We start from the raw sequence: 24,587 nt of genomic DNA, 5'->3' as shown, positions 1-24,587 counted from the left end.
CAGTGGAGGTAGAACAATTAGGTCAGCAGAGGTGGTTTCTGATGGACTGATCTTAAGGCAGTGGCTGTTTTCTGTAACAGGTCTAACCTTTCTGCCTTTGGTCAGAACTGGCTGTCGTACTCCCAGTCGCCTGGTAGCAGTCTAAAGGCTGCTTATTTTGAGGCATATTCTGGGCTAATTAGGAACAAAAAGTGCTGTACTCACTGCATTGCTTTGCTTATGTAATTTGTTAAAAAGAACCTGTTAGCTACTGCTCATAGGAACAAAACTTTCCTGAAGCCATTGCCCATTTACATGGTTTGTTAGACCCTGTGCCCTCATACGTTCATCTTCACGCCTGCACAGTACTGTTATGTGTCTAGACCCCTTGGAAGTATTTAAAAACAAGAACAAAAGCAATATTTCTATGTGTTGTCTTCAATCATATCCCCAGTCAATGGAAGACATAGGTGAGCAGCAAGGCCAGCTGCTTGATAGCAATGTATACCCAGAGTTTCCTGTGAATGAGTATGGGTCAAAAATTAAGCCTGTTCTGGAATTTAATATCATGAGGTTCAGGTGCAAACATCACTCCTAAATAGCAGGGGTGCTATTCCCCCCATTTAACAAGAATTGGACTTCAGTGCTCATTCTCCATCCAGCAGTCCAAAACTACATAACTGCATGCACTACTTTCCGTCCTCATCAATTAGGTTCTCAAAATCAGGGCTACATTGTGAGTAAAGTTTCAACGATTTTTTTTTTAAAATCTGTGCTTTTGTTGTCCATAAACTGGAAAGTATCAAAGCTATTCCTGAGTGTTTGTTAGGTTCCCTCCACACAAGCAGGGCGGCCCCTGTACTCCCTTAGTAGGGGTTAGTGTTTTGAAAGCTGAAGACTATTAGGAGTTCTGGTTGTACATGACTGGCTTGTGTGATCCCTGTTTGTAGAACACGTGGCTACAGAGTCAGCCAGCTCCATCTTGCCCAGAATGTTTTCCAGGCACAGATTATGGAGGCCAAAACAATTTCAGGTTAAAAAAATAGGCTAACTTACTGTATAGAGCCTTTTACACACCATGCTTTAGAGTTGCTCTCAATCCAGGTTCTAATAGTTTGAAACTTTGAAAAACATTGTGTAAAAATCATGTGAGGGGCTCAAATGCATTGAGGTCTAGAGAAACAACTTGAAAAACTCACCATCCTTTTTTTTTTTTTTTTTCCATTTCTGAGATATTTTAATGTCTCTGAAGGGGACTATTTTAAAATTCTTTTTCTTGCTGCTCAAGCTTTCCTTGAAACTTATGAGTCAGAAGAGCAGTTTTTGGAGAGTCTGGAAATGTAATCATAAATATGTAAATGTAATCTAGAAGAATGGGCACAAAAGACATGTTGCTAGCTTAAATAAGTCATGAGACAGAAATTTTCACTGTGCCAGTTTGAGAAAAATGTTGAAATAATGAATGGAAACTATTATTAGTTTCTAAATTATTATTTATAATTTAGATTAGTGTGTTTACCTCTCTAGTTGCAGTTAATAAGGAGGATCCATGGAAGGTGTCTACTGTGTCCAGGGCTGTGCAGGTGAAATATACATTCTATATGGTAGTCTCTAGTCTAACCATATGATTTAAGATATCTCTTCACGTTATCCTAAAATACCTCTTAAAACCCATGGAACTTCATAAAAAACCATAACACTTCAGGAGCTATAACACAAAATTCTGAGCTTGAGAGGTCTCAGTGCTCTGTTTCTGCCAGCAAAAATTTCTGCCTACCGATGGTTTGTGAACTGCTGACTGTCTAAATAATTATAGAAAATAACTTATTCAGTACTACTTACCTGTTTCCATTTAAGGTCTAACCCTCTGAAATTATTCGTAGGCTTATGATTGTTTTAATGTCAGCTCTCAAATAATTAAGATCTAAGCAATTTGAATTAATACAAACTGACTTTTTTTCTGTCTCTCTTTCTGTATTTACTTATGCATAGGCCCCTAGTCTGTGTAAGTTAATACAAAATCAAACTGTTGTAGGACAGACAAGTTGCTGCCCAGTTCTTGTGCTGCAGAGCTCCACAGTGACCCTTGCAAGCTCAGGTTTCCTGTGATAACAGGGGCTGGGCAGGCAATTGCATTGTACGGTGTGAACTTTGCTCTGGCTCACTCCAACTGAAGAGGGCAGGGGCTCTTTCCTTATGCCCCTTCCCCTCTCCACGGTAAATCTGTGCCTGTCAGTTGTTGATATAAAGAGCTGCAGGCTGTGCCATAGTGCCCCTCACGTAAGAAACCTTATTGGAAATGCCAGAGTAGTTCTCTTCTGTTGCTGTTAATGATGCTGCTCGTGTATTCAGCAGTGCTGCAGAGAGCTATTCAAAGTGCAAATCAGAGGAGCAGAGGGCATTTGGGTATTGTTTTAGTTCTTCTGGGTCCATATGGTTCCAGTGGTCTTTGCAAGATCATTCAGGGGCTGGGCTGGGACAGAGGTGTGGTGCCATGCCCCCCTTGGAGATGTGGGCTCTGTCTTCTGGGAGCTCAGCTTCAGCATCCACCACCAAAGCACTGTGAGATGCACTTGGCACTAGACACATCCAATTCCCAGCAAAGCACTTCAGCATGTGCTGAGGCATTGGGTGAACAAGGAAAGCATATTAAGATTTCAGATGGGGTTGTGGGCTTTTTTTAAATCAGGTTGTTGTTTTCTGCATACTTTGTTCAGCTTGAGCCTAAGAGATTTTTAGAGATGCTGAGCACTCACCGCAGTGAAGTTGAATATTGAATAGGAGCAGCAAATGCAGGATGCTTTCAAAAATCAGACCTTTCCCAGAAAATAGAAAAAACAATCCGGCATTTACAGATGCTTGTGTCCTTAATGAATAAAACAGAAACTGGAAAAAAGAATGTAGCAAACTCTATTCCTAATGTAGCAACAGGGTATCTCTGGTTTCAGCCAGACACAAATAAGAGGATACAAATTTCCTTGAAGCTGACTTAGGAGAGCAAGTGATTTATGATCATATTGTGGAAAAGTGGATTTGAATGAGCTTCCATGAGCTGAGTCATCCTTGGGACTTTACTTGGGCCCTGCTGAGTTCAGAGGAAGTTTGACTGACTCTCACCAGGTCAGATTCCCCTCCTATTGATGCTAATGGCAGTTTTGCCTGGCTGTAACTGGGAGCAGGTTCAGAGTTATCACCTACAGGAAAGCTCCCCCCACCTCCCACATATATATCATACTATAAATATAATATCCAGTGTTTTAATTTCAGTATATATTTCCCAGGTCTCAAACAATGCTCTTATAATAAAGCCCTAATAAGAGACATATGTTTTTTTGTAAATATATGAATAAATTGCTGAAGTTACTCTTCAGTTGTGTTACATGGTTTGTCCCACCACTCCAAGAATTTTTCCCAATTAATTGAAAAGAAGGGTGAGGTACATATAGTCCCAAAAGCCTTTTGTCCATAATAGCACAGTGCTTTCCTACATTTCAGTGGCAACCAAGAGTCCAGATGTTGAGCTGTACTGGATACATTTCCCTAACAGCTTCTGGCTGCCTGGCAGAATCTCCCACCTTGTTGCACTGACAGCTGTTAAGTCCCTTGGAGTTGCTTCATGCTCCAACAGCGTGGCTTTGCTGTCTCTCTCAATAACCATGCTCACATGGATGCTGCATGCCTTTGACTCTCGTGGTTTAGCTCTTGGTTGTTTTCTCCCTGGCTGTAGAAGTATAGGTAGGTCTCCTGCTGGGATTCAGCAATCTTAATGCACAAAACATTCCAGCAGTCACCATGTACATGCTGGAGTGCCCTCTTTGTTAGGGATCTTTGCTTCAGCCCTATGAGCTGCATCTCTAAACACAAGTGCCAGCTTGCTTTCCTAACATCCAGATTGTCTGGAGAGAGGCACCACTCCCTACCCCAGCCCTGAGCAGCCACCAGGCAGGGTTTCTTTGTCAGGATGCTGGGAAGCAGAGGTTGGTCTGAAACAGGGTTTTCTAGCAACACAGCTAGGAGCCCCGACAGCAGAAAAGGAAGGGAGGAAAGCAAGGCAGCAGCTTTTTTTTAAAATATCCACACACACAATATATTTGTATTTGTGTATGCAGACATTGCTGTCATTGAACTGTGCACTTCTCCTGCTTCATAAAAGTGGGTCAGCTGAGCTGTTGCCTTGAGCAAAAAGGAAAGTAGAATTGAAATTTTCCACTTCAGACCTTGACTGGTTTTTTTTATCTTTGAAAGCTTCAGAGGTGTGTTTGCAATTTCTCTTTCCTCACCACCTCTTTTTCACAATGAGCTATAATGAGAAGATATTACTACAAGTAATAGAAGCACTTCTGGGTGCCAAAGCAAGGGTTAAGAAAGCTGGGTCTGAGAGGGAAGGTGTAAGGGAGCTGGAAGCAGACCAGTGTGGAGAAAAGCCAACAGAATTCTCCAGTAGAAGAAAAAACTCATAAGTTTTGCCGGTAGCAACTGGTGTGTTTTGTACCATGTTTGGGAAGAGAAGCACATCACAGGCAGCAGATAGGACTCCTCCCCAGCAGTGCTGCTGTGACCAAGCAGTTAAAATAAAAAAAAACAAACTTCCTTCTTCAACCGTTCAGCTGCCTCTGAACCCTGTTGCAAACCCTGTGCACAGCAGTCTTGTTGAAATCTTGCTCTGGCACAAGTTTCTACACTGTCTTAAATCCTCCAAAACTCCTAAAGTCTGCTTAATTTCATTTTAAAAGTTCCTCAATTTTGAGGCATTTCTTATGCAAACAATGTTTCCCAAAAAAGTTTCAAAGCTTTCCATGAAACACATCCTTATAAAAGTATTGTGATCATGTCCCTTGCCTTTGATGGGAAAAAAAAAGTGTCTGTATGACAAATAGCACTCTGATTTGGAACATATTTGTGTGAACCCACCTGCTGAACCCCATTGAACTGGCTCAATCACTTATAGGAAAATGCCATCAAGACCTTGGTTTCTCAACATTGTTACTGGAATCAAAGATTTATGGCAGTGCTCCAAGGACACTAGAGAGATTTTCTTGTCTGCTAGAACATGAGATGCCCACATTTTCTGCCGGGGTCAAGAAACCTGAAGGTCATATTCTCCTCCTGGAAATTCACTGCCTTTATTTCTACAGCTGTGTAGCACAAAAACATCTCCACACATATGTGTGTGTCAAATGGGGAATGGCTATTGGAAGAAATCTGAATTTGCAAATATTACATTCAGTCCACAGTAACTTTAACACATAGTGCCAACCCACTATTTAATCTACTTAATGTGATTAGCTTTGAATTTATAGCCAATCTTGGCAGGTCAATGCTTGGTATATCTAATCCTACATTTAGGTTGGCCATTGCTACATTGATAGAATTATGGCTGTGATTTTTTTTTTCCCAGTCTTCTGTTGACAAATTCTGGATATAGCATGGTGTGACTCAAATTTAGATCGCAACCATTACTCCTGAGGAACAGGCAGAAATGTTTCTGAATTAGATCATTTTATGAGCACTTACAGAGACAGAACTTCATAATCTGGAGGTCATCTTTTGTTGTCTCCAACAATGACATAAACAGTTCTAAAATAACTATATGACTGTTTTTTCAGTTAAGACAGAATAAAGCTACAACTGTGTTTTAGATAAACATGATATTATCCTGTACAAACAACTGTATAGCAAGCAATGTTTTATTCAATCTAAGTAGTCATTATAACTGAGAGCAGGAAACAAGGTTGAATGTGGAAAAATTCATTATACTACAAGTATGTTATTATATTTACAGAGATATTGCATTTAGTAATAAGAACAGTTTGTATCCCAGGAGGAGGGAATATGTAAGTGTTTTAAATTGTGGTCAAAATGTGCAAGTGAATTGTTTTTTCCAAGTACAAGCAATCTACAGTCAGAAAATTAGCAAAAAAAATTTTTTTTGCACATTTTTGCACATAATTCATTTTTTTTAATTTGCTTGATTATCACAGGCATTGTTTGTATTATTTTATTATTTGTTCTGATAAAAAATTTTAGTGAATAAATCCTCTTTCAAAAAACCCACTAATTTATGTAAGGCAAAAAAATGTTTATGTTAGGGTATGTTTATAAGCTTATATTTTCTTTCTATGAAAAATAAAACCATCTGAATATTAATTAAAAGAGCTTGATCATTAAAGTCTTCTAATCATTACCACAGCCACTGGCCATGGTTCAGGAAAGTGTTTCAATACATGCTAGTTTATATTTTTTCTGTCGCAGGGACTTTCCTAGGTTCCAGTATGTGTGCCTAAGCATTCTTCCCAGTTTCAGGTCCTCTGCTTGAACTGGGGTTGCCAAACCCTCATCTCCCTCCACGCGCAGACAAACCCAGGATTTGCAGTGCAGGTTCAGTGACGGCACTCAATTCTCCTGTTCTGATTCTGCAACTCTTGACTCGTGGAATATAAGACTGAGATATTTTCCTATTATGCAAAGTTGCACGTTTAACTCGCTGTTGTTTTAACCCCCCTGGAAGCTTGAGACTGAAGTCTGTTTCCTTGCTGCTGCAGAAGCTTTGCTTTTCTATTGTGTGTGTGTCCCGGGTTGTTATTGTAGGGTTGTGATCTCAGGCTGTTTGGCTAGCTGTGTTTCTTTTTTAGTTTTAGTTCAGTGAAGCATTTGATCTGGAAAAAAGTGAGCTACATGTGAACTGAATTTTTTAACAAGCACAAATTTGGCACCTGGTATGACTATATCCATAGTTTCTGGAATATTTTTCTTGTCTTGCTATATCCGTGACTTCTGAATAAGTTTCTGAATAGTAGAGACATATTACCCACACAATCAATTTGCTGGCTGGTGGGATTGCTTTGCTCCCGAAGCAGCAGCCTGAAATACATCTCTCATGGGGGTAGGAAAAAAAAAAAAAAAACCAAACAAAAAAGTAAAAAACGAAACTTGCCGTGCTGTATCAGCACAAACTGAAACCCTTGCAAGTGGTTACTGCGAGAGTTACACTTGTGAGCGGAATCGCTTCATAAATGCCAAGGGAATAAAATGGATCCGTCAGTGCTCCGTGCAGGCAGCAGCCTGCGGAATAGCTGCAGAGCAGGGTACCAAATCCCCGGCTCTGGGGATGCTTTGTGGCGGCCGCTCCCCCGGGGCGCCGAGCGCGATTTGGGGAGGTCTCGGCTGACCCCTGGCGGCTGCCGGGCCGCTCCCGCCCTCCTGCCCATCCCTGCATCCCTGCGCCTGCTCTGGGAATCCGCTTCCACTTCCCCGCCCCATCATCTTCAGCAGGTTTAGATCTCAGCCTACCCCTGCATGAAAGGCGGCTTAGAATCCTTGTGCAGCTTTTTCTTGTCCTGATAGAATATTTGCTCGTTTAGTTTTGTTATTTTTTAGTACTTTTTTTAAAAGGGTTTCTGTATACACAAAGAAAAATATGGAACGTTTAGAAGAAACTCGTGTCTCCAAACTGTCACAGAAAAGGTAGCAATGCAACTACATGTCCACTCCTAAGAGACCCTATTGCATAAAATATATCTGCACCTTCTTTCAGGTTTTCTTGGAAAAAAATAGAGCAGAAATGCATATTTATAGCCTTTCAGCACACCTAACATTTTTGACATTTCATACCCAAAGCTTTTCAGTTTTTCAACAGGTATTGGGTTTGGTTTTTTTATAAGAGCGCAAAAGAAACTCAGTCAATGTAAATTCTTCAAAATAAACTGATTTTTGAGAAGTGGAAATCAAAGCAAGTTCATTGAATCAGACACTTGGTGCCTGGAAAAAAAGGCAGAGCAGCAGTTACAGCAAGGAAGAACAAATGAAAACATAAGAGAGGAAATGCAGAACAAAGTAAAATTACTAATACACCTTAATACCAAGATTTGTTCTATGGATGTATTCTGTGCAGTTCTAAAGAAAGGACCTTATTCTGGTTTTTGGAGGGTTTTCTTCTGAGTAAGTCATGAATGAATAGATGTTATACAGAGTTGATGTTATACAAATACTTCCAGATCCAGTCTTGACTTTGTACATGGGACCTGAGCACATCTTTTGTGCGTGTAACACTTGGTTTCAGTCTCACAAACACTAGCTTCAGTGGATTTGCCTTATGACTTACATGATGTGTGTATAAAAGAAAGAAGAATTAGGTCTTTTGTTTGGGTTTGATTTTAATAGAGAAAATCTGTAGAACTAAACTAAACCCAGTGGAATGGCAGACTTGCATTTATGTGTTCTGCAAAAAGCATCTCCCCATTCTTTTTTTTTAATTTCCATTCAGGGTTGCCAAGATACATACAGTACATGTAAGGAAACCTTCTTCATCTGAATTAGCAGCACCAATTTTTTATGTCACACTCTTCTATTTTTGAAGGGACTTGCTAAAAAAGAAATCCCACAATCTTGTCACACGTATAAAGATAAGTAACATTCCTACTGCATTCATTATCAAAGAGATCAGTGCAGTTGTATTCTCACATTCTCATTTCTTCTTTCAATGTATTCCAAGCTCTTTTCCTTTTTTTTTTTCATCTGAAAGTGTTGTATATTTTTCATGAGACCTTTTTGACCAATTTCCACTAAATCAGAAGGGTGAAGTGAATATATCTGGCTATCTTACAACTTTCTCATAGCGGGTCCTTCGCAAAATGTTTGCAGCCTTTGAAAATAGGACTTTCTACTTGTACCCATGGAGGTGTAAAACTGTTCATGAGAAACAGCCAAAGCATAAAGCAGAGGTTGGAGGGTTTATACAGTTTGTTTTGCCTTTTTGGTCATTCTCCATGCCCTCTTGACACTTCTCTTTATACCGAGTGTCTCTGCAGTAACGAACTCAACCAGTCGTGTCACCTAAATGTAATCCAGAATTTGGAACAAAACTCAATTACTGAATTAGAAAGCTTTTTTATTGGCAGTTTTACCCGTATTGGTTTTTTAAATTGTTTTCTTAAGAGATGGAGGAAGGCTCTCTGTCCCTGCAAATTACGGAGTTTCATTACCTTTTTGAGGAATAATTCTTATGGAATAAGGATGAAACTGAAACCTTTTGGGTTCACCTCTGCAGGTGTTCCAGCTGCTGGGTTCCAGCTTTGTCCCTGTAAAGAGCATAGGCTGTTATGTCAGGCATCTCTTACAGAATGTCATCCTCACATTGCAGATATATATGAAGGATATCTTTGGGCACTGAAAAACCCAGTTTTATGGCATCTGCCTATCCTATTAGTTTTGAAGAATTATGATCTTTGGTTTGTGTTGCCATTAATTGATTTTGCTTTACAAGGCAAGCTGAAGTCCATGAGTCATGCCTTCCATTAGGCTGCAGCCTGGGTGACAGAGCACCAGACCATCTCATACCTGAGGTAGACAAGGCTCTTTGCCTCAAGCAAGGCCAAAGCTGCATTAACAGCTGAGGAGTAGATGATTAACAGGACAGTTGAGGAGTAGATGGTTTGGATGTACATAAGATGACCTCCAGATCCTTGCTGGGTTTTACCAAAAGTCTGATGCAGCTGTGGAGTGATGGACAGAATCAAAGATGACACAGATCTTTAATTTAAACAAGTCTTCAAACAAAGTCTTCAAATAGCTGAACTATTTTCTTGTTTGCTCTTGTAAGCAGCAAAATGTCTTGGATCTTTAAAACAATTCCAATTCAGCCATTATTAGGTGAGCATCTATGTAGAAGAGTATGAGGAAGTTCAACTTTGGCTGACCAATGTGTTTACCTTCTGACCTTAAAAAGTGTGAGAATTTGTGTGCTCCCTGATGGTGAGTTGATGAACAAAGTTAATAGAACTTTTAATAAGTTGCAACTAGTGGATTCAAATCTACCTCTGCTTTAAAATATGAAATAGATACTTGCCTCATAAAGCTAGAAAGCTTTTTGTTGGTAGCCATGGCAATTTACAGGTGTTAAATTAGCCACAATGGAACTGCCTAGTTCCCTGATGCAACAGAAATATTTTGAGACTTACCACAAAAAAATTATTAAAGCCCTGCAATATAGAGAGTATAAAGTTCAAACAAGAATGGAGAGTGCAAGTTATATCTGTATTTCTATGAAATTCCATAAAATGGGATTTTACACTGCGTAATACAACCTACTGCTTCAACCAAAATAAGGAGCATAGTTTGATATTTTCATTAAATGCAAAGTATTTGTAGATACTGGTGGCAATTAGGTGTTGCAAATGTAGTCATCAGTTTGAAACTAAGCATATAAAATGGTATTTTAATAAAAAATACAGTCACCTTGGTACCTGAATCTACCCTTATTGTATTGCATGGCAGACACTCTGCATTCGACTGCAATCACAGGTTAACAAGAAGGGAAATTTCAAGGCATAGAATTAGCTACAGGAAAGTTCTCCCATTATTGAATGAATGCAATAAAGACATAGCAAAATTTACAAGGAAAAATTTAATAAAATATTGACTATAAAGGCTACAACATTCTATGTCTGCTCCACAGCTTATATCCAAAACTGTGAGTGTTCAAAAGTCCATGCAAATTGGACTTAATTTACTTTGCTTCTATTTCCTTCTTCAGGAATATGAAGTGAGCACAATAATTTTCCTTTATTTTATCTATAAATGGTTTCTTATATAGGAGCTTATTAAAAAGGAGGCAGGGTTAGGCTGTCCAGGATGTTAGAGTGATTATGCCTTGGCAGCTCAAGAAGAGACTGAGTCCAAGGCCCTGACTGTTTGCTAGAGCCTTGCCAACACCGTGGATTCCCCTGATCAGACTAAGAAACGCATGGACAGTGACAAATGGACTCTTTCCCGGTCTATTTTTGTCATTACTGCCAACTGACAGCTTTTGATATGATATTAACCTTTGGCTGTGTAAAGGGCAATTGGAATTGCCATGCCGAATTCTGCCATGGATCCCCAAGTTTCTCTGTTAAGTTTCCACATAAAAAAGTTACTTTCACTGCAAATATTTCTATTGTGAAACAAGAGAGGGAAAAAGAGCATTGCTAGGGAGACTGTGCCTTCTTGTCTTTTTTTCCAGGAAAAATCCATAAGGTGTAGGAGACACAAATGTCTGTTCTCCAGATGGCTTTTAAGAACATAAAGGTGCAATCCACAGACATAAGAATTAAGCTAATTTCATATCACATTCTTGGACCCTTAATAAATTTATCCAGATCTAGTTTACTGATTGGTAGGATATTGATTTTTCTATTGCATTGCATGGCTGTTTATGGAACTGGACTGGAAATAGAGCCAAGTTTGCCAGTTCCTGTCTGTGCACAGAAATTCTCTTCAGTGTGCAGCCGTGGTGGAGTCTCCTCCTCAGGCTCTCCTAGCAGGGAGTGCATCAGCACACCATACACCCCTTGAGCACCTGAAAAGATACATGTAAAGAACTAAAGATCCATCCAAGTTGTCCCAGAGAGACAATGGACAATGTTCCTACTGAAGGTTTACCCTGGGTTGCAGCTTTTCCCATGATCACAGTTCTCTGGAGAAATGGCCTATCAGGGCACCTGCACCCAGTTAATACCACCACAGGAAGAAACTTGCCAGCTTGAGATGGATAATGTGTTAGGGATAGAGGTAACCCTTTGTCTGCCATGGGCCCAGATTTCAATGCCTTCTGGTTTTTTTCTTCCAAAAAAAACCCCTTGGCAGTCAAAGGAAAGTTCTGGCCCAAGGGAGGTGCTCTGTATGAAGTGTTTTGCACAGTTTTACTTCTGCAATAGTTTATAGATGAATGGGGGAATGACAGCGGCCAAGTATATTATTTATGCGTAGTATGGTCCAACTGCTTCTCAACCTTATCTGCATTTCCCTGCATCCTTGTTATCTTACTACCCATGGTGGTCCACAGTGAGTTTGCCTGTATCCTTAGCCAGTAGACAAAGTGACTTTTAGTTACTTTAAAACCTGTGGTGTTGGTGTGCCAGCATTGTCAGTGACTCCAGGCAGTGATTGAACGCAGAAGTATTTTTCCCTACATTTATGAAACATAAAGATATTTGTTTTGATTCCATCACTCTCACCTCATTAGGCACCAAGAAAGTTAGGTTATACATTGAATCAGTTTTGCACTTGGTTTTGTTTACTTTTCATAAATTAACATGGTAATTCACTGTAATAAAATTCTTCGTTTACACAAAGATATCAAAAGGCATCGTCCATTATTCTCCTTAATGTTACAGCTTTAGAATGTGCCGTGAAAAGCTCTGTTTATATTGCAGCTGGATGGAGCACTTACCACAGAGCGTCACATCCCAGATATGCTCTGCTGCTCTGCAGCAGAGAAATGCCAAATCATGAAGGAAAGGAAAAAGGATCTCACACAACTATCACCACACCAAAAAAAATCACCTTCTCCATTAAAATATCTCTCATCTCACTGAATTAATTATCCTAAACTCTGCCTGTTTCCATTTGCATTACTGTTTCTCGGCCTAGCAGGTAGCAATGCTAAAGGCCTGAGAAGGCTGAGTCCTTTTACCTGCAATGATCACAAAGGCTGTTCAAAGTCATTAGAGCAAGAGCTATCTGTAGTGAAGGCAGAACTGGGACAAACTGTGCACTTTTACCATTGCAAATAACTGATCCTCTACCATGAAAGGCACAAAATGCTCTTCAGTCCCTCTGTGCCTTAACAGATTTTGAATTCAGGGTGCCCTTCCCTACTGATCCAAAGTGGTTTGGTTCTCCGAAGAGAAAATGGTTTGTACTGCCTCTAATTTCTGATGCTGCTTGGTGTTTGCAAACATGGTATTTCTTTCTGCTATATGGCTTTGCTTTGGGGTTTAAGGCTATAGAAGAAAATATTGTTCACTTCTCACATGTGAGTTACTAAGTTACTCTCAGTGAGTTACTGAGAGCAAAACAAAGCCTAGCTTAAGCTTCTGTTTCTTCTTTTCTCTCTCTTTCCTCTTTAAGGACTGTTTATGTTTGAATGACCTGCAGGGGAACTGGAAGTGCACTAGATGATCTAGCAAAGCACAAAACCTCCTCAAGTATGTGTGCTTTATTTTTGCCTCCTCTGAACTTTTTTTTGGGAAAAAAATAAGCAGGCAGAAAAAGGAAAGGATGTGATGGGTTAAAAATTCACTATTGTGCTTTACATCAGATAACATTCTGGCCTATATTTGCACCAGGCTCAGCTGATGTCATTGAATGGACAACACAAGGCAAATGAGATCCAGCCACGCTTTGCCACAGCACACAACAAAAGCGCCCACAAGAAGAGATTTTCTTCTGGGCTTTCAACTTTGATTCTTTAACAAACAGGAGGCATATTTTAAAAGACTATTTTTATGGACAAAACTTTTCCAGAAGTTTTATGAACATGTATGGAACATATACATTGAAAAATCTTGCAAGTTTAATTTTTGGGATTAAAGAATAAAAATTATGGCACTTAGAAATAGGCTAATAATTAAACCTTTCCTCTAAAACATACAAAAATCTTGTATCTTTGATGAATGGGATGATGACAAAGAGTAATTTTTACTAACTTCTGTATTATCATGCATTCAATATAAGGGGCAAGAAATTAGCTGTGTTCTGGAAGTCCATAGGTTGGAGAAAGGCTTCTCACATGGTTTCCAGCATGTGGTTTGTGGAGCGCTGGATGCAGGTCAGGTACTTGCATCTCAGGTACTCTTCTCCCAACACACAGGATCGTGTAATGCAGCACACAGGCTGTAGTGCAGGATGGATCCAATCCCCATGGAGCAGCTCAACACCATGGTAGACAGAAGTGGGCACAGCAGATGTGGTGGGCTGACCTAGGTCTGCAGAGGAGGTGTCACTGCAGCCACTGCAGCTGTGGTGCAGGCAAGCGTTGAGCTGCAATAGGGAGGGTAATTGCCAAAAACTCATCCGAGATCTTCAGCCAAGTGAGGAAAAACACGGAGCAAGAAGTCTTGGGATATTAGGGAGTAACCGTACCTCTCGGGTTTTCTGCTTGTTGAGATGACCCCAGAGTCCTTTTTTCCCAGCCCAGTGGTCAAAGAAAGAGTCAGGATTCTTTGACTCTGGTTCACAAAGTTGTTTATTATCTATTATCTAAAATATTTTCTCTCCGAGCTGCAGAGGTCTGATCTGCAGGTCTGTCAAGGGCACACTGCACGTCCCTGGGCTGGTGTTGTCTTTTTATACTAAAAACTATGTGTACTTTATTTACAGTTACTTTCCAATACCTATCATCTATGTTAGACTGTGTACTTCTACTCTAAACCAATCCAAAAATGCTAACATCACCAAGAAGATGGAGGCTAGGAAGAAGGAAGAAGCATAGGACAATGCCCAAATTCCTCTATCTTGCCTCCTAGACCCTTATAGTAAAAATCTTCAAAATTCCACTTTTCACCTGGTGACAACTACTATTACGCTACTTAAAACTTTGTGACTTGTAATTCTTCATACAAGGTTGATAATTTGCTCCATGGGTTAAAATCGAATTCCTGAGTGGCTTTGGCTTCCTGCCAAGGTCTTCCTGCCAGGATCTTAAGCCATCCAGGGCACCCTGAGGGATGTCCTGGGTTCCAACAAGTACCCAGGGAAAGCGCTCAGCACAGCAAAGTGTTAATTGGTTTGGCAACATCTTCATGTGGAAGAAGCCTTCCTACTCCATGGGTTGTGTCCCCAGGCTGCCCAGTAGCACATTAGCAGGTGGCTGGGGCAATCCTCCTCCACGCAGATGGTCCCTTGCCTCTCTCCCACTTCCTGAGAGACTCCTCTTGCCATGACGGCTTCTCATTGGACTTGATCCTAAATCCACACAGTTTATGGAAAGGTTTCTATGAAGGTCAACAGCTTTGATTTGAGTCAGTGCCCAGAGGCACTCTTGAATTTTGGGAGTTCAGAGTGGGTCACTGAGTCTCCATCACATGTTGAGAGAGGTGAGGAGGATGGCGGCAGGCATGGCAATGCCTGTGAAGGGCCAGAGTGGCTTGAACTTGTTCTCTACCTTCCCCCTCCTGCATTTTAGGGATTTTTATGGAAAACACATTTGTAATGTATTCAATTGCATCTATGCAGTGGAGAATTAGATTGGCATAAAGGTAAACAACTGGCAAATTATTCATAACTCAAAATCTGCCCAATGTCTCTTTGTTCCAAAACTTTAGAAATTAGAGACTGCTCACCAGATGTTATAAAAGAAATTACTAATTTAACTGCTGAACTGCTAAAAGGCTCACTCTAGTAATATTTTCTTGCAGAAAATGTCTGTGTCTTGTTAAATGTTTATTGAATACTGTAATTATATTACATTTGCTGTTAAACGATATTGACATTTTTGAATGAAAAGGGGATTTTTTTGTGTGTGTGGTTTTTTTTAATCCAAGCAGGATCTATAACATGAACATCTGGTTGCAACCTAATGTGTGGCATTGAAACAAAAAAACCCTCCCCACCCTCAAAGAAAAAAGCCTTCTGCCAATGTTTTTCTCTGTGTATTATTTTTTCAAAGTAGCTCCGGCTTTTGTAGCACCAGCTATGATTAAGTACCAGGACTTTTTCACTATCAGCAAATGTTTAAAGGCAAGTAACCAGCAGAGCTTCAACAAGCTGATGGCTGGTGGAATAAGGATATATTTAGCAATGAAACAGCTGTTTCTTGAGCAATAACCCAGCTGTTTGGCTTTGAAAATACCTGTTAGAGTTATTAATCATATTAAAAAGTAGAAAAAAATGACCTGACTCTGGAAGGCATGAAACAGACATTTTAAATGCCTTTTTTTCCTTAATAAAAAAGGTGGCTTTGTCACTCTAGCGAGTATAAAGGAAAAATTTTTAAAAGGGGAGTGTGGTTTGGAATATTTTAGAAGTACACAGGTATTAAAATAGATGTACTTATATTCCTGCCAGTTGTCAATCAAGTTTTCTATCATCGTTTAATGGACTATGCTCTTGTAAAACTCTTGCAGAGTGCATTGTAGCACAGTAATTTCCCTATTTGTTCCCTCCCCTAACTCCGTTGAATTACTGGGGAGGGTTCAGATGTGATGCTGACTAGCTGCACCACTCTGCATACATTTAATTTTTCCCATTTCCTATTGGGTAATGGAAGACAGAAATTTGGCTCCCTTAGGCCTTGGGACCTATCCATAACTCAAAGAATGTGATTTCTACTGGAGGCTAAGAGTAAGGAATATGTATAAAATTCTACCATCTAACTGGAATGTTAGAGACAGACTTTCTTTCATAGGGTTTCCCTGTCATGTAGTAGATTTAATCAAGGGAACCAGTCGCAGAGTGCTGGACCCAAACAGATGTGAGGCACAACTCAAGTATTTAAATTGCAACTTTTGCTATTCATAAAGGTGTTGCTGGCTGGGAACATCTTCAAAAGCAAAAGTTTTCTTGTATGTAGCTAGGACCAAATCCTGGCTGCTGTATATGCATAAAAAGTACTAGTGGCTCCATTGTTATTCCAGGTGGTCCTACACTGCACAGCTGGAACCACTGCAAGAAAGACCCATGTATGTACAAAGCACATGTTCTTTGGACAATGAATTAATTCACTAAAAAGTGGACAGATGCATTTCTTTTGGCTAGGTTTTTGGATTTTCTGACTTAGGGTATTTGTGTTTTCTTTTGCTTTATGTCTTTTTAAAGAAGTAAATAGAATAAAACTTATATATGTTAAACATATATGTTAGACCTGAGCTACTTTTTTCAGCTGGAACTGAATATAACAACAGTTTTAAAGCAGAATGCAGTATTTTGACCTGTTAAAATTACATCTTTCATTTACAGGAATCTGAATTGGAGAAGCTATACATTTTATTTATATAATCACTTTTTATAAAATCACCCATATGAACATAAATGTATTTGTCAATGCTGCAAATAGCTCATACTTCCATCAAAGAATTAACTCATGCATTGAAGTCTACATGGACTATCATAGCTAAAATCTGCTCCCATTTATCATGGTTTACATTTTTTGTATTAAGAATAATCTGCCTGTACAGTACAGCAGAATGACTTGAGGGTCTGGCACCATTCCCTCCCAGACTCACATGATACAGGATGAATGTGCACGCTTTTGCCCTGGGGCTGGACATTCCCTTGCCTCACTGGATATAAGCTTATCTTTCTTCCTTGCAACCCTGTGACTTCAACAGACTTGAGAAAGTTTTGGGAAGGAGACAAATAATTAGGAGAGCACATAATGACCCCTTTTTTGGCCACCCCCAGCATTAACCTGCTAATGACACCATGACATCCAGAAAATAAATCACTTCAGCAGGTAAGCATATGATAAAAATGTGTTTGGACTCAGTAAATATTATGCCAAGGTATCGTGTCCATATACACACAAACAGCTCAAGATCAACAAACTAGCACTAAGAGAATTTTATATATAAATGGAATCATTCCTAGTTTGCAGAAGGTATTTTTGTTTTCAGATTCTCCACTTCCCCCAGAACAACACCATGACCTAGCTTTCACTGCAAGGGTTTCTTTCAAATTGAATTGAAGACAAAACTTTGCAGGCAACCAAATGCTCACATTATTTCAGGCGTGTGAATGGGTGCAGTTTAAGCCTGGTCCTTAACAGGATGCCAAAGAGTTGTGGTTTATTTTGCAGTGATTTACATATATTGGTATTATAAAACATCCCTGAAGGCTAACAGAGAAAAGAATTCCATAGAAAAGGTAGCAGTGAGGACTGAAGCCTGTCTCCATCACTCACTGTGCTGCTCCACATCCCCTTGCAGGGTTGTGTGGTTTCACCTGAGGCTGGGAGCCCATGTGGTAGAGAGGTGAATGGTGCATCTGAAAAATGAGCTTTTGCAGTGGCTACTGGGTGCCCTGGCAGGCTCAGTGTGAGTCTCCTGCTGGCTTCTGGAAAGGGCCTCAGCCTCAGAAATAACAAAATTTGTCTCAAGGTACCACCAATAGCAACATGCCTGACATGTTGGCTGTTTGTCCATTTTTTTTCTCTCTCTTAGAGGAACATGAAATGCCGATTATAATTTAACACTGCATATCATTATTAAGCATTATAAATATTACAATGCAATAATCACATTTATATTTTTACAAATTATAGTTATATTCATAAATACACACATGCTATAGATGTGTGTATATATTTCATAGAAAGATAAACAGGAAAATCTTGATAATATTACGTATCTAAAAAGACTTAAATAAAAAAAAAGTTAATTGTCTAAGTGTAATCCTTGAGAAAAAAAAAAATCATTGCTTGTTGTTTCTGAGCATTTTCAACACTCTGAAGCAAATGTAGATGTCCGTTTTCTTTTTGGAGATGATATGGTGTGAATTTTTAAAAAGTTCTCAAGAACACTTTAACGAGCCTAGTCATTGCTGAGCAGCTATCCAGTGGGCCAAGGAGAATTAAGACACTTGCCAAGATCTGAAACAAATCTGACTAACAGCCTGCCAGAGTTCCCAAAGGAACCCTTCTCAAGCACTGTTAACTCTTTCTCGTTCATTGTGTGGAAACCACAGGTGCATATTGTCATTTTGATTGCTTCGCATGGGATGGGCCCCAGAACCAGAGGGGAGGGAGTGTCTGTGCTCATCTCCCATCCTAAAGCTGGATACTCTGCAATTGTCTCTCCACATATCAGTCTATCAAAACACAAATGCTAGAAAATATTAAAAGCTAATGACATAATAAATATTTTTTACCATCTGCATGATGGTAGGCATTCCAGAAAATTAACATTATATAAATATAATAAATAAATTTTTTAAATTGAAATTATTAGTTTCTCTGTAGTTTTACCCTTTTTGTCCACGCATTTCCAGGCTGATCACAATTGGCATTGTAATGATAATAATAATAATAATAATTTTGCAGAACTGCAGTACTTGTGCATTGATTTCTAATGCACAGCGTTTGCCATTACCTTATTTTTCAGTCATTGTTGTTGGCTCACTGAGAGCACTGCTTCTGCTGCGTGTAGCCTGGATTAGTGTCCTTGTGGAATATTTGTGATCACATCTCTGTTAATGACACTAGAATGGGAACAGAACAGTCTCCAAACAGTAAGCATTTATTTTTAAGACTGTTCTGATATACCACTTGTTAAATCCCTGTTTCTTCATCCAAATTCTAACATTTTATTAGTGTTCCTATTTATTTATTGACTTTTACAGAGCAAGGATATGGAGTTAGCTTTCAGGACACAAAGCTTTGTTTTATATACAGTTACTAAGTGTAGCTGAATCCAAGGCAAAATATACCAGAAAATAGAAGATGCCAAGTGTTAGGAGTTTGGGGTTTTTTTGTTGTTGTTGTTTTTTTTTTTGTGGGTTTTTTTGTTTTGTTTTGTTTTTTGGTTTTTTTTGTTGTTGTTGTTGTTTTTTTGTGGGGTTTTTTTTTTGTTGTTGTTGTTGGTTTTTTTTTGCGTGGATACTTTTTATTCAGATATGTTTTTCTTTTCATGCAGAATTCAAACACGCTTGCTTGAGCAATGCCATCTGCAGGATTTAAAAGGACAGTGATTCTATTCTTCTAGGTCTCCTTTTTTTTTGAAGATTTAAATCCATCCTGAGTGTGTGCATCAACCAGCAAGGTGTCTGTCTGCCTCCTAACTTCCCACTGCAGGTATAAAAGTACTGTCAAAAGCAGCCTGTCATGCATGAGACTCAGAAAAGAGGACAAACAGTCCTGTCCCTTACAGTCTCTGGGGACAGCAATCCCCAAACTCATCAGAATCAGGAATCATAAAGGGTGCTCCTCTTGAACAGTGCAGTGATAGGGAGGTTGCGTTCCTCTTTCTCCCAGTAAGCCTGACCAAGGCCATTGACTGCCACCTTGTAGTTGATCTCTTTCCACAGTTTAACTTGATGCAATTGAAGGTGTTTTGTTCCTTTTACCAGAAGAGTGATGGTATGTTCTAAATTTTGTCTATTTTTTCCAACTATTTTAATTTAATAAAAGACAATACCCATCTGTACACATCTGGCCTTGGTTTTACCCTTAGACCATCGTTGTTAAAATACTACTTATAAAAAGCAATGCATCTAAAAATAATGTCCTTTTTTTAAAAAAAACCTTATCAAGTGTAAGTGAAATGTCAACATTTTCATAATCTATGAGTACCATGAGCAAAAGCAGGATGTAGAAATGCTGGTGGTCTGCTCCCTAATTGATTTAAAAGGCAATAAAGATAGATTGTTTCTTTTAAGACTCTGCACTTGCTTTTCCTAACTCATAATCCCTGCTCTGCTCTACTCAGTGCTAATCTCTCTCACTGATAGTTCTGTATGGATCTCACTCCTTTAAAAGTCCTTATAAGGCTTTGTATCTCCAAAACAGCTTTCTCTTAGTGCCTACATGTTCTTGGAAGAATCTTTTTGTCATGTCATGCAAAGCAAAAAATTAAAGTCGATTCCTCTTTCCCAGCCATTATGTCTGTGAGCTAGAAGGATCAAGGCATGAATGATACATCATTAACTGTATGAACATTTTAGTGTTAGAAAGAGCAAATCACACACAACCTAGAAGTCTATGAAAGGACCCCTGGGAGCCCAAAGAGGGCTAAGCTGTTTATCCATTTTCAGTTGTTTTGTATATGCTGTAGTTGAAGTACTGACAGATTATCTAAGGATAGAATCAAAATAAACTTTTGTTCCCTTGTTTAGGAACTTCAGGCATCAACACTAAATCTAACCTAACATTAGTCCTGCCTGTGGAGGTTTAAATCATTCTGTGACTCTAAGTATCATCTTTTTACACTGAAATGTATTTTGCTGGCAAGTTATAAAAATTTCAACCACGAGGGAAATCTACATCACAAGGATTGGTTTTGTACAGAAGTCTACAGGATGGAGACCTGTGCACTAACTTCATCAATTCTTGTTTTGCTATTTTATTGTGTATGCTCTGTATTGTAGAGCAATTTTTAATATCTTGCAACCTTGCCAATTTCTTTCTGTAGCTTTGAAACACCTCTTTTCTCTTGTTCCTTTTACGTCATGTTGTGTATGAATACACAAAATGAGCACCACTTACAATTCTTCATTAATAATGTTATTTACATGTAGAGAGCTATCCATCAGTTATGTTCCTTCTTTATGAAAACACAACTGCACTCTTTAGGAAGCTAATGCTAAGCCACATTTCTTTCTTTCAAGCCTTGGAATGATTCATTTGGAGCTTGTAAAGACAACTTTCAATCAGTATCAACCTGATGTGAATGTTTCATGAAGAGCTATCAGCCCTCAAACCATTATGCTTACTGCTTGTTCTCTAGTATTGCAAAGCTATGTTGACTAAAATACATGGAAAGCTATAAAAGTGCCTCTCACCTGCTATTGTGATGTCTTCAGGCTCTTACATAGGAGGGTGATCTCATGGTTACAGCATGGGGCAGGAAAACCTTTCTTCACTGCCTGCCCTCACATAAATTTTCTGCAGGATTTCAATTAAGTCATCAGAGCAGGTGGAACAGAATGGACAGTGCAGATTGTTCATCAGAGGTCAGCATGTACAAACCTGCAAGGGTAAGAAATGAGGGAGGTGAAATTTTCTCTGTCTTGGGCACCTGCTCTCCTTGCCTTAAAATAATGGGATGTACTTTGTTGTTTCTAAACATATACTTAAATATTTCATGGTTATATAACTACAGTAAATTAATGTTTTCTAGATCGCACCGCATAGGGGTCTTTCTATGAACTTCTATAGATAAACACATATGCCTTTTCCTTGTCTTTTCTCCTCCTCTCCTTCTTTTCAGGTTATGCAGGAAATTCTCAAGAATCAAACCAAATCAGTATTTCACCATTGATAAAATGAGCCGTATTGTTATCAGATATTTACATAATTATTCATTGCTATTGCTCACATAAATATATACATTATTTTTTTTTTTGCAATGCTTTGATAAATCTCCAGATGAGGTTTATTCCTTCTGCTGAGAGATTTAATTGTTCGTATATGTTTTCCATGGGAATGATGAAAGCCAGCTAGAATTACTGCTGAGTGAACTAGAGCAATCCTGGATTATGATGAATGGAAGTAGTGAGTGATGTAAGCAAAACATTACTGAGTTTGAAGCACCTATAATTAGAGGGTCATGATATTTCAATTGAAAGTTGCCATGTCAAACATGGGACAAATACAATACTTGTCTTTTACTCCTGAAAGCTTTTGAGCAAGAAATTAGTTAATCACAAAATGGCATGTGGTTATTACACAGCAAGCTTGCATAACTTCGTCAGAACAGGTCTCATTTACATCAGGAACTAATTAAACAAGTGAGAGCTAAAACATTGGGAAATGTTCCTTTGTATCTTGAGCTGATCCTGGATACACAAAGTGCTGAAATCACATTAAAAAATTTAGTCTTGTCACTAATGAAGAGCTAAGCTTTTTTACTACACCTTCTCATACCTGCTAGGCTCCTGGCTTAAATAAATCAGGAAGCATTAATCTGGGTTAGGGTTGCTGCCTGGAAATTTCTTGTTTGACTCATTTAATTTGAATCAATTTTTTTATTTGTTTGCCCCATAGAAGATTTGGCTCACAGACTACAGGGTGGTTACGTCAGGACGTGTCAGGAGGCAGCTGGAAAGCTTACCTCTAAGGATAGTATTTACAGAGATGATGACTGTACTTAAAAGGATGTGACCCATATACAGGAAGTCATGGAGATAAAGTAGCCCTGTTTTTCTAGTAAAAGTCATTTCTAATGAAATCTAAGAGTTTTGGAGACGTAACTCAAAACTGAGTGTGAGCAAGAGGAGGTTGTAAAAGAACATCACTTCTGGACAAGAAGGCAAGCAGGTCAAAATAATGAGCTTTAATTAGAGGAGACAGAAAGTGGACAGAATACTGGATTTTGGAGGCAAGACATCAGGGGTGCAGATCTTTGCCTCCTGTACAAAGCAGTGTATATAATCAGACTCCTGGTGGCACACAGTGGACCTTAGGTTCACCTCAGTCCTCATTTCCTGAGGTTCTTTTGACACCGTTGAAGTCTATTAAAGACAATCTTCTCTGGCAGTATTTCAAGAGAGAAGGGATATTATGAAATGCAGCAAGAGCAGAGAAAAATAAATTATCATCTGTAATGTCCTTTTAACATTGTGTATGTAAAGGGGGAGTGTGAGCTTGTGCACACATGTAAGTAATCTGGATTAAAACTGATTTTTAAGTTAAATTCTGTCAGATGTGCAAAATTAACAGAAAAGAAAAAGTTTCTATTCTGCATTGTCTGCATTTGGGTAAGCTTGACTGGTAATAACTGTGAGTAGAGAGAAATAAGAGAAAAGCAATTCATAGTGCTTTAGAAGAAAAAGTTGGTAACCAGTTGTGGTGCCTTGTACAGGCTTTGTTACATCTCTTTTCCTTTGCCTCTCTAAAGGGAAATAGATCAGGACTAGCACACTGTATATATTAGCAGGTTAACATACTGGGCTATACTTGCACTTTATTGTAAATGTTTTTGGTACTTCTTCTAAGTCTGTGTTTACCTTGGGTATTTTCTTAGTTCACACATGTGAAATAACAGCTGGGACTTGCCAAAATATAGCAGTCAAGTGCTGTACATGTAGTAGCTTTAAAACTAACACAGGTGTCCTAGATCCCTTACGCAGAATAAACAGAAGCACACGATCAAGAGTGTGTCTAACTCCTCTCTTCTGGAAATGACGTGTCTTGAAATGCTTGATCTGACAATCATATTCTCTCAAGAAAGAAGTATCACAGAGGCGAAATTCTGTTGATTTCTACAAACAAGTGACTGTCTTTATTTTTTTTATATAAATGCATTATCATCATAACTTGGATCTGTCTATTTCCATCCTTTTCTTTTTCAAAGGAAAGGCAAGTATATTTAATGATCTTGGTTCACTCCTGGGTCACACCAGAGCAGAAGGACAAGACCTCCGTTGCTGGAAAGACCACCCAGAGAGGAGGAAGCTGTGCTCGCCCAGGAGGGAGGTAAGACAAGAAGGTCCCAGCAATTTTGTTCCAGAGCCCAAGGCATGAGCACCAGCAGCCTCACAAGCAGAGTCCTTGGGGCCCTGGCCATACAGAAGGGGTCTGTTTCTTTTCAGTGTGAGCCCACCTCACTTCCTTTGTGCTGGAGAGGCTGTCTGTGAACAAAACAACAGCATTGCATTGAGCTGCTCAGCGTTTTTATGGCTTCTATTGTTTTTGCCTGCATGATTTTACACTTCATTCCTCTTTCTAGATCTGAAAGAGAAATAAGATAGGATAGAGTACAGCAATGGTAGCTAATATACACGGAGGAGGAACTTGCTGTGGGCTTGTCCAGCTGCAGGCAACTACAATTGCATAAATAATCAAAAATCCCACTGATAATGCACAGGAGTAGTGGAAATTTGGTACAAAATTCAGGGAGGATGACATACACAAGCATCACATTCCCATGGGATCACTTGTGCCATCATGTTTCCTGCATAAAGGACTGGAAGTAGATAAACAAGATCAGGCACATACAAAAAAAGAATGGCAGCAGGTTGCTTCTCCCAGAGAGGTTCTGCTTTGCAAAGATGCCCTTAGAGTAGCATTCAAAGTACTATAAGTGAAGACATTCACTTGGAAAGTTCAGTCAAAAGGAAGTTGCATTTTCCATAGCAATTCCACTGACCTACACTTTCTCATGAAAGAATATGATTCATACTGTCTGTAAGAATAG

Source organism: Passer domesticus, chromosome 1 (assembly GCF_036417665.1).
Source record: "Passer domesticus isolate bPasDom1 chromosome 1, bPasDom1.hap1, whole genome shotgun sequence".
Taxonomy (NCBI): domain Eukaryota; kingdom Metazoa; phylum Chordata; class Aves; order Passeriformes; family Passeridae; genus Passer; species Passer domesticus.
This window is presented reverse-complemented; position numbering follows the sequence as displayed.